The following is a 10,717-nucleotide window of genomic DNA, read 5'->3' as shown; positions in this document are numbered from 1 at the left end:
TATCGTGCTGGCAATGGTGACCCTTAAGCCCACAGCTGTTTTAAGCTTGACAGAAAGCTACCCGGGTAGCCAGTCTTGCAACGGGGCGCGAAACAATGTGTCTCTAACTTATTTTTCTTCTTCTCCATCGAGGACTAGCACACTCAAATACCAGCAAAATTTACAGGAAGCTTCACTATTTTGATGCGTCACACATCGCCTTCTTTCGGAGTCACCAAAGCATCACGCAAAAATAGCAAAAACGCTGCAGCGGACATAGGCGCTTCACAGTTTCTCCTCGGGAATTCGACAGCAGCGCCAGGAGATCCAGCAGCGGCCGTCCGCTCGTCCTTCCTCAGCTATCGGGCTGAAACCGGTTCCGCTCTTAAGGGAACGATTCAAGATGACTCTCACAGACAAGAGTACGAAACAACCGATCCAGTACGTACTTACCAATGAAATGTTATTCCCGTGACAGAGCTGATTTCTGTTGAACGGCAGCCGCAACCGCGGTAAGAACACGTTAACAAAACGTTGTTTCCGCAATGGTGCTCACATTTTAAGAGTAAATGACTTTGGAAAGGCATAAAAGCACAGAAAGGAGCACGAGCAACAAAGCGTTGCTAAATCGAAACTTTAGAGAGGATCACGTGGTGGACAGGAAGTAATGGCGGTTTTGACAGGAGCGACCGCCAGAGGGGTCCCACGGAAATCTGTTCGAAACGGCCGCTCCTGCTCCTGTGTTTCCTTCCTCCATGCTAAAAGAGATAGCGCGCAGACTAGACTGCTAGGCAGCCGAGTAACCGGGGTATTGGAACCAATTGGAACGCAGCCTTGGACTCCACATCGCTGAAAGATGCAAGCGCCACCTGGCAAACTGGGAAAGGCGAACAAGGAGCGCCCTGCGCAATCGAATCGACCCCAGGTGCCCCAGGCAACAAGCGCAGCAAGCCTCCCCTTCGGATGGACGACCGGAAGCGGACCCTGACGGATCCCAAAACCCGGAGAGCCCCGAAATATCACAGAGGCAGCCCTGACTCCAGTCTGGACCGTTCCTGACGGCCCTGACCCAGCATGTGGTATCCTAAGATACCTGCCCTGACTCAAAAGGGAATAGGCAACCCTAAACCTAAACCTATCGAGACTTGAAAATCTGACCAATCTGACATACTTTACTTAGTTTTCGTGATATCGATAACACGATTGAAACATCGAGAGACAAAAACCACCGATAGTATCGCCAATTACCAAGTCGTGTGCGCACGCGTTTCTTTGCTTTGACACGGATCATACAGAAGTCTGTCATGGTAATAAAAAAATGGCCAGGAAGCAAGCGAGCTGGTGAAGATGTGAAAAAATGACTAGGAAGCAAGCGAGCTGGTGAAGATGTGAAAAAATGGCTTAGAAGCAAGCGAGCTGGTGAAGATGTGTTTGTGTTTGACTTCGTGTTTGTGTCTGTCCCTTCGTGTTCCTTAGTCTCGGGGGTTTTACATCATGTATCTATCATGGTGCCCACCTTGGTGCCCATTTCGCTTTGTGCCGTTTTGGCGTCATAGTGATGTAATGGCTCTGAGCAATAATCATGTAATTTAATTACAAAGCTTTCACGAGCGATCTATGAATCGCTAAATATAGACCAACTTTACATGTGTTAAAGAGCAACTGTACACTGCTGCATTAGAAAATTAGCGCAGAAAACTCTGGTTTCAGAAAAAAAGTTTTGCTTGATTTTCCTGATTTCCCCGAAGTACAGATTTTCAATTACATCATTATTGCAGAGAGCCATTCAACTAGAAATATGGCGGTGGACTAACGCGTATGCAATGTCGAACTTGCTCTATGTTTCGCCGTATAGCAATGCCCATTCACACTATGCTGCTGTGCCGTAGCTATAATGTTTGCCTTTTTTCCTGTTACTTCTTGTGTTTTATTGCCTTCAGTACGTGCGCAAATGAAAGAGCTCTTCCCCTGCATTTCAGAGGCGTCATGGACGTCACCGCTCAGTGCAAGCCAGTAGTCTACGCTGATGATTTTCATTTGTGCTTACTGCAACTGTACCTCCAATAGGAAACGTATGCCACGTGAAGAAACATGTACGAGTCGTCCATGCGTGGAATAGGCGCTGATGTGTTCGGATGGAGTGGTATACAGATAATCCCAACTGCTATGAGTGCAGGTTCATGGGTGTCCCCTTCCCTATTTTCACAGCTGTTCATTTTGAGGTGCACTATCCCGAGCCCCTGAAGGGTGTCACCAGGAACATAATACGGAGTCCTGCAGTTGGCTGCAGAATTGTCAGTCATTGCATCGGCTCACGAGTTTCTCCAATGTTGTGCTGGAAGCTCAACCAAACTCCAGTTGTCTTCAGTTTTCCTGAATTGGTTGGGCCCAAAGCAGAAGCCTGCATAGATGTTTTCAGATGCCATTAACCATAGATATAGCCATGGTTCAGATAGTAAACTATGTGTGTCAAGAAGGGAATGAGGCTCCATCATATTTTTATCTCTCAAATTTGAGTAAACAAATGACTGTGTCAGGTTTGGCTGTCAAAAGCTCCGCAAACGCAGCTGCTGTACTCTAGGCTGCTATGGAGTGTGTAAAAGTGACTCTAATACTTGTGAGGTATGCATATGTTACATCTACTATGAACTAGTAATGTTGTATCACTCCAGAGAAAGCAGCAGGTCATTCAGAAGCTTCCAGTAGCAACCTTTTCCTTTTTTTTTCAGTGTTTTGAGAAAAGATAGTAAGATTTGAACTGACCATTAAGGGGTGTGCATGGCCCTTTCAGCATGACCACCAGTGTGTCCAGATGGGCTCAAAATGTACTGTGATGTGTAATTGGAGCAGCTGATGCCTAATCTACAGGGGTGTGTCTTACCAGTCTTGCAACACTGCTGCAACAAAAGGGATGTGAACTTTAAGGGACATAACTGTTTTCGAGCTTAGCCTTATTAACCTGTAATAAATAATATGGGTTGCTTATTTTCGGATTTTATCATCTTCTGTGTGCCTTTCTTGGTAGTATATCAATCTTATCTAATGCTGTCGTATTACAGAGTGGGACACTTGATACGTGTGTGCCATTTATTCTATGTCTTGGTTCGTTGGTTGGTGTGATGAACATAGTATGTATGTCTATCTGGTTAAGTTGCTGCTGCTGTTTATGCTGAGCTTTGTGTGCACATACTTGTGAGATAGTAATATTATATTTATTGTAACAGTGAGCAATAAGAGTAGTAATGATGATGGAAGTGAGGGAAGTGGAAAGTCAGTGGTGAAGCCAGCAGACTTATGTACATTGCAGTTCAACATTTGGACCAGGGCCGGCGTTTACTGGGGGGCAAGGGGTGCAAAAAAGACACCTTTCAGGAAGCAAGAATGGGGGGGGGGTACAAATTTCCCACTTGTCCCCCTGGAGGCAAAAAGTAGATGCCGGTACTGTTTTGGACTAAAATCTTACCCACTGCTGGCTGGCAATAACTTGTAATTCCTGTTCCAGATCGACTCTTCAAGTGTGACTTCTGCAGCTACACCTCAAATCGAAGGCACAATTTGCGGAGGCATTCTATGAGACACACAAGGATAAGCCTGTTCCCGTATGTGTAGCTGAGGTCTGGTCTTTGAGAAGCATTCTTAGGGGGAAAAAAATGTTTCTGTTTTTCCAGATTCAACACCTGTGGCCAAGGTCCTGAGGTTCAGCCATCATCTATCAGTTTCGTGTAATGGTGGTAAAGAAGCACTGTATCAACGAGTCTTGCTACAGCAGGTCTGACATTTTCGTAACGTGCTCAGAGATTTGTTTTCTTTTTTCTGCTTTGCTGCTATTGTACGTGAACAACTTTGTATAGCTGGACATAAAGCAAAGATATCCACAAGTTGAATGTAATTCTCAATTGTTACAAGTGTCGAGACCAAGCTGACATCAAATTCCAGAGTTCATTGAAATTTGACCAGCAGTACCTTTTTTACTGCTGAAAGACACTTTAGTGAACTGCAATGATGGTTTTACTGTGACTGGATTATGCCGATCTAGCGACTATACCATCATGAAGTTGCCCATGAATTATTGCTGTTGAATGATTAAAATTGCAACACAGCATAATAAAACGCTATGTTAATGCTTGTGTAGCGCCATTCGAAAATGAAGTGGCTCCGTGGTAGTGCGAGTTCTCTGCACTGGCTGCTGTTGTTCCTCTTCCACAATGTATTCAGTTATTAGACGGCTGTCATTCGATCAGCTTGTGGGTCCTGTTCATTTCGCCCACACTTGTATTCCGTTGTCACAAACTGTAATGACATACATGCCCATGCGTGCATGGGAGCTCCAAATTTGTGGTCCAGGAAATAAAAGTGACACTTCTTATTTATTGTTCGGTGCACAGCCCACCACACCAACAAATGACTACTATGCCGTTATACTTCCTCCGAATACTAGCCGAACAGGGCTTCCTTTCTCTGAAATATGCACATACAAAGAAAAAGAGCAAAACCAGAAGGGCTTTATGTGAGGCAAAGTGGTCGCTGTCCCCACCCCGAAGAAGAAAAGCATTTTGATGGAACTAATGAACTTTTCCAACAATTGATGCACCTGTGGTTCAAGAACACAGGTGTGTGTGAATACATCGCATCAGTGAAATATGTGGGGAGAAGTGCAAGGGAAACATTGAGGCAGAAATTGCTGTGCAGATAAGCTCATCGCGGGCATCCTCCGACGATGGATAGTACAGTCCCGTAGAGATTGAAGTAGCTGCCGTGCTTGGCAACCACTAGCTTGCCTTATGCCCCTGACGAAGACACAATCTGCAACAGTTCCTGTACATGCTGTGAGAATTTTATTGTCACTGGCTAAATGTAAACCGTACGGCTTCCTTCATAAAGTCCATAAACAAGTTCTGGGGCTTCTTGATGTCCGTCTTGAAGTCTCCCATTAAAATCATGGGCACGTGCCTTCCTCCAAGCTTTATACGAAGGTGTTCTTGCAAAGTAATCAAAGAGCTAGAAGGAAACTCTTGATCTTGTCTTTAGAAGACCCCGGTGTAATGTATCCCAGCACGATGATGGTGGGGGCATCCTTATAGTCCACTTCTACGATGCATACATCACCAACTTCATCTGTAGTGGCTAGGGCATGTTTTACCTTGTTGATTTTGAGAGTGACTGTCTTGATCGCTAAGACAGTTTTGTCATTTCTCGAGTAGATTGTCACACCAGTACTTCGGTTGTCTTCTCTCTTGGCATAGGAAAGGCATCGGAAGCCTTCCATGTCTTGCGGTAGCACCAGCGTAGCAAGAATATTTCGGGAGGGGTTTTGCGCGGGCTTTACATGGGAGAGGAGGATTCCTCCTCATGTCCCTCTACCAAGTGCACTACCAAAGGTACCATTTCATGGGATGTTGAACACCCAGATCCCCCCTGCTACGTCAGTGCGCGGTAGGTTGGTCCACTTCTCCAAGAGGGCAAGGACATTGCTAGTAGCCTAGTACAGCTTGGGACAAAAGTTTACGGAACACCGCGGTATCAGATTTCTCTATTGGAGCGACACCCTAGCAGCAAGCAGTAGTGGACACACACACTGAGAGATGGATATAAGAGCCGGTCACAAGTTTCTTATTCGATCTGTAATTGTTAGTTAGCAAGGGGCCCTTCCGATAATGAAATACGCAAGTGCCGCGTTCCGTAAGCTTCTGTCCCAAGCTGTACCATGTCAGTCACTGTGTTGGTAACATGTGCATGGAGGCTCTGTACATTAGGGGCCCCTATGACCACATTGTCGTTCTCTTTATTTTTTATTTATTTTTTATTCCCCACACACAGTTGTCGCTGCACCTCGGCACGCTTACGCTTGAACTGGAGAAGTTCCTCCTCTAACAGCTGCTTGTGCCGGCGTGGCATGTTTGCGATCACGTCGGTTTTGTAGTCGCACTCGTACACGCGATCTCCCAACAGCCAATGAGTGCGGGGATTATGCTGCTACATACCCTGCCTCATAAAAACTCAAGAGAGTCTGCTCATAAATGCTATCACATTTAAAATGGAACTTGGATAAAACCTCACTTCGCTTCATTCAGAAGGCTGTAGCAACATTTCAAGGAACATTAGAGAAGTTTACGAAAGGAGATCACGAGCCTTGTTATTGAGATGCACAATTAAGAAAAGACCTGCAACACGGAAGTAGCATACAAATTGTTCTCTGTGCACCTGAAATGATGGAAAAAAATGTTTATCTCTGTTCCAGAAAACTGAATGCATCACGATGTGTGTGTTTTCTGTCTCTCTTTATTTCTCTCTCAGAGCTGATTGACGTAAGTCTGAAAGATCAGGATGTTATGGACGTATGCAAGATAAAAGGATGTGGAAACAATAAATATATCACAGACCGTTGGTGTAGCGAGAAATGGGGGGTTCCCCCCCCGACCCACCCACCCACCCCCTCAAATGGTACCTTTGGTAGTGCGTCTGGGAGAGGAAAATGAGGGAAATCCTTCTCTCTCATGTAAAATCTCCATAGCACCCCTTCCAAAATAATTTTCTGGCTACACCGCTGTCCCATTTATGTGCTGTATATTTTGCCCTGTGCCACGTTTGAAGGAATGAGTGAGAAAGGTATAAGAGAGAATGGGAAGAGAGCATGTATTGTTCACCGCCCCTTTGTAGTCGAGGCACTGCAACTCTGGGAGAGAGCCATGCTGGCATGGTGTAATTGGTAGCACCCCATTGTATCCCAACCAGCGTCCCATTGGTAGCATGCGTATAGCTATGGACAAGCTGTCTACGCAATTATCATGAAATATCAGTGGTGCATGGCGAGACTCAGTGGCAGATGCAATTTCAAATTACTTTCCCGAGACATCGAAGATATGCTTTCTGAAGCCTTTCAACAATGTCTGCAGGGACTCAAAAGAGTTTTTGACAGATATGAGCCACAGCTCCACCGTGTTTAAAATTAGGCAGCAGGAATGCAATGAGTCCCTACACTTCACAAGAGCAGATGGTCTGTAGATCATTGGTAAACCTTTTTAGCAAATGGTTAATAGTAGCCATCATCGTGAAGGCCATACTCTTCGTGACTACTAGTAAGGCTCTGGTGCTGCACCATCAGCAATACAGATAAACTTGTCCGTTTAGGGAACACCAAAGGGGAGGCTTGCTAAGAGATATTATTCTGGGTCTCTTTTCTTTGACTCCTGGAAAGCATACGGCACCTAATGGCAGGACTGAACCATATCGGGGCCCGGTTGCACAAATGTTGAGGAAATTTGAAACACAAATTGAGGAAGTACTGTATTCAGTAGCTTCGATAGTGCTTCAAGCATAGGCCACTGTGCTTTAAAGGAGTACTGAGGTGACCCCAAAATTTTTTTTCGTTTTCCGGTCCAGAGTGTTCTCCAACGAATAAAATGAGTTCCTGCGAAAGAACAATGAGCGTAGGTGCCCTACAGAGAGAGTGCGAGGGCTCTGTTCCGCACAACTTTGAAAAATTACTTTCCTCGTTAAAAGAGCGCATCGCAGAACGAGAGGACGTCATGACGTATGTGCTACTCCCCTCGCGTGACCAGTCACGTACAGCGGCACTGCTCAAACATGTATAAGTAGCGTGTGAGCTGGACGAAAAAAACAGAGAAACAAGGCACGGAGCCTTCACCACGTCACGAGAGCGTTGTGTCGGCCGTCTGCGGCTGCTTTCTCCGATCGCTTTTTGGAAATTCGATTGCACAGCTATAGCGAACGGCAGAGCGAAAATATTTTGCATGGTGACTCCAGGTGGACAGCTTGACAGACGAGGCAGGTTTCGAACGACGTTCTTTCTTCCAGAGGAATTGACTTCAGTGACCTTCGAGGGAGAGTGTAGATTTTCCTACTATGTAAAACAATAGCAATTTAACATCACCTCAAGCAGGGAGGTTCCATTGGCAGTGTGGATTGTTATGGTTAATCAGGGTGGCTCATGAAACTTGAACCTAGCTTTAAAAAAATGGTGTACTATTATATGAGGGTGAAGTAATGGTATTCTGTTATACTAGCCTGCTCAAGCACTGTTTAAACGGATTAAGATCATTTCTTCATTCTGCTTCTGAGCACGGTTATCAGCAATATGTTAGGTCTCTCAAGGCAGGATTTTCCTTCCCGTTGGGGTGTTGAAATTCAGGAGGGGGTATGTGACACACGCATCTGCTGGCTTTTCGGCCTTTTCTTGGGAGAGGGGGTGCAAGATCTTTGGGAGTGTAGGGGGCATAATGAGGAAACCCATGTCTCAAGGGCACGGTTCTTGAAAATGCAACCAGTACTGAGTCACATACCTGTTTGCTATTGGTACTACATAATGTGAAGCGGAAGTGCGGCACTACAGTTACAGGATGGGAGTGTCGCATCCGTTCCAGTCAATTTCGGAACTATAGTTTCATTTTATTCCTCATGGACCACTGACCACGGTATCGAAAATACCACACGAAACAGTGGCCTAGTTTGACTGTTATTTGATGGAATGCATGACAGTAACATACACTGGATGTTTAGAGTATGCCGGAGGTTCCTGTCCGGGAAAAAAGAGGAAACTTCACTTTTAAAGAACCAATGAGGGCGTGGCCTTAAGAAAAGGAATGCTGCGGCCGCGCGGGCACCTGAACGGCACCTTTCTCCTCTGCGCGCCGCCCTTTCATTTCTCCGGAGTCTCTGCATTTGCAGAAGCAGCTCTGACCTTTAAAATTCGTTTATTTAATAGCTAAGCACTTTTCGGACGAAAAAAGTAGCCAAATACACTGTCGGCCGTTTCCAAACACAGCGGTATCGGTCGGATGGGTTTCCGGATGCGACTGTAACTTACTCCAGTGTCGAGGTTGTCTCCGCTTGGTGGTTCAAAAATGCTACGACGCAGATGTCATGACTCCCATTCTAAAATTTGCAGGTTCAACCATAAGTGGGCATCCTCACAAGGGTGCAGATGAGGGCGAGGACGTCATAACCTCGCAGATGTTGAGGTGAGGAAATATTTCCAGAAAAAAATTTTGGGAGAGGAAAATTTCTACAGAAAAGGTTTTGACAAGGTGAGATGAATTCCCAGAAAAAAAGGTTGCGATAAAGTGACGGAAATTTGCGGAAAGAGAGATTGAGACAAGGAAATTTTTCATAAATTTCACAGGAAATTTCACAAAAAGTTTGAGGTAAGGAGAAATCTGTGGAGGTGGAGAATATAGATATGCCTATTAGTTAATGATAAATATTAACTTTTTAGTTAGAACAACAAAGCTTAGCAGGAAAAAAATTTAATAGACACAGGGTATTCAGAGTTACGGTTACAGGATATGGAGTAAGATTATCTTTGAAGGGACGGTCACATCCATTCAGTGGATTTCGAAACTGTGATGCCATGTCATTCCTCTTTGACCACTGACCACAGTATTGAAAATCCCACGCGAAATATTGTTGCAGTTTGACTGCTGTTCGATGGCATATGTGACAAGAGTAGACGCAGGATGCTGAGAGTATGCCGGAATTCCCTCTCTGGAAGAAGGCAAAAACGTCATTCCCTATACACCACCAATCACAGCACGTCCTTGAGAAAAGGGATGCTGAGGCAGTATGGCGGGCACGAGGGCATCTGGACGCCATCTTTCTCCTCTGAGCGAGGCGAGCGAAGCCCAAGGCACTTAGGTGAAAGTAAAACTGAAGTTCTGGTATACAACCAATATAACGTCCAATATAATAATATCGCCTCCTTGGCGAGGCCTTCTCACTCCCCCTGTTAAGAAGTGACGTCATGCTGATCTTGATGTACGGAGCCTTGACGGAGCCTCTGGAGCCTCCGCAGCTGCGGAAGCAGCGCTGATCTTTGAAATTCATTCTAATATGTAACCACTTTTCAGACGAAAAAAATAGCAAAGTAGATTGTCGACCAATGCCGAACATAGTGGTATCTGTTTCATAGTTTCATAGATGGGCTCCTGCAACTGTTCTTGTTTTTACAGGCTTTGCTTTGTTTCTGCAAGTGAGACCCAGTTTCTTTCTTTTGGTTGCAGAAGTTAATTCATGTATCTTTGTTGGTTAAGTAACGAGGAATTTGTAACGAGGAGCGCCCTATACACTCATCTTCAGCGCATGACACACTAGTGAGCCATATCCCGAACTAATTCACCCGGTTTGTTCAAAGCTGGAGACCTGCACCTTTTTGTGAAGCGCGACTCTGTTAGTTGTCACAAAAACGTGCGCCTTCAGCGCCTCAGAAGCTCCTTGTAAATGCTTGTGAAGTACAGACCCCATTTGCATGTTTTTGCTTGTAGGCGAAGAAAGCCACTAGGAAGAACATCGAGGTGAGGTGAAGAAATTTTTCATTAAAGAGATTGAGGTGTGGAAAATTTTCAGAGAGATATCAGGTGAGGAAATCCCTCTGCTGAAACATTTAAGGGTATTTGCTCCATTTGCCATGGCCACATGCATTTGCAAACCACTTGGTTCAACTGATGATCTTGTTGGCTGTGACAACGTGTGGTCACGGCGGTGTGCTCTGCGTGTCCCAGCCAGTTTAAAGTTCCTTATATGTGCTACTTGTACGTTTCTCTCCACCAGTATTCCAGCCTTCTTTTGGTTGTATTAATATATGCATATGTGCCAAAGCCCAGTGCCTCTTTTAAAGAAACTGTTTCTGCCTTTGGAGGGATACGTGGGCAATGCAACACAACGTGCTCGGTCGTCTCTATCGTTTCCTCACACATGGCGCATACCGCTTTCATCGTCTAAGGCA

General features: G+C 45.2%; 1 long non-coding RNA gene across 3 annotated transcripts; it reads left to right on the top strand.

Moving 5' to 3' along the window:
* The first annotated feature begins 747 nt into the window (after positions 1–747).
* On the top strand, positions 748–8,957 carry LOC135383808 (uncharacterized). 3 transcript variants are annotated; one of them, XR_010420080.1, is made up of 3 exons: positions 753–3,578; positions 3,648–3,748; positions 8,885–8,957. It is a non-coding gene; the product is annotated as an uncharacterized LOC135383808 (long non-coding RNA). The 3 variants fall into 3 exon arrangements; XR_010420081.1 differs by lacking the exon at positions 8,885–8,957 and having other exon boundaries at positions 753–3,417; positions 3,482–3,578; positions 3,648–3,857; XR_010420079.1 differs by lacking the exon at positions 8,885–8,957 and having other exon boundaries at positions 748–3,578; positions 3,648–3,857.
* The last annotated feature ends 1,760 nt before the right edge of the window (positions 8,958–10,717 follow it).

This window comes from Ornithodoros turicata, chromosome 2, assembly GCF_037126465.1.
Source record: "Ornithodoros turicata isolate Travis chromosome 2, ASM3712646v1, whole genome shotgun sequence".
Taxonomy (NCBI): Eukaryota; Metazoa; Arthropoda; class Arachnida; order Ixodida; family Argasidae; genus Ornithodoros; species Ornithodoros turicata.
This window is presented reverse-complemented; position numbering and strand designations above follow the sequence as displayed.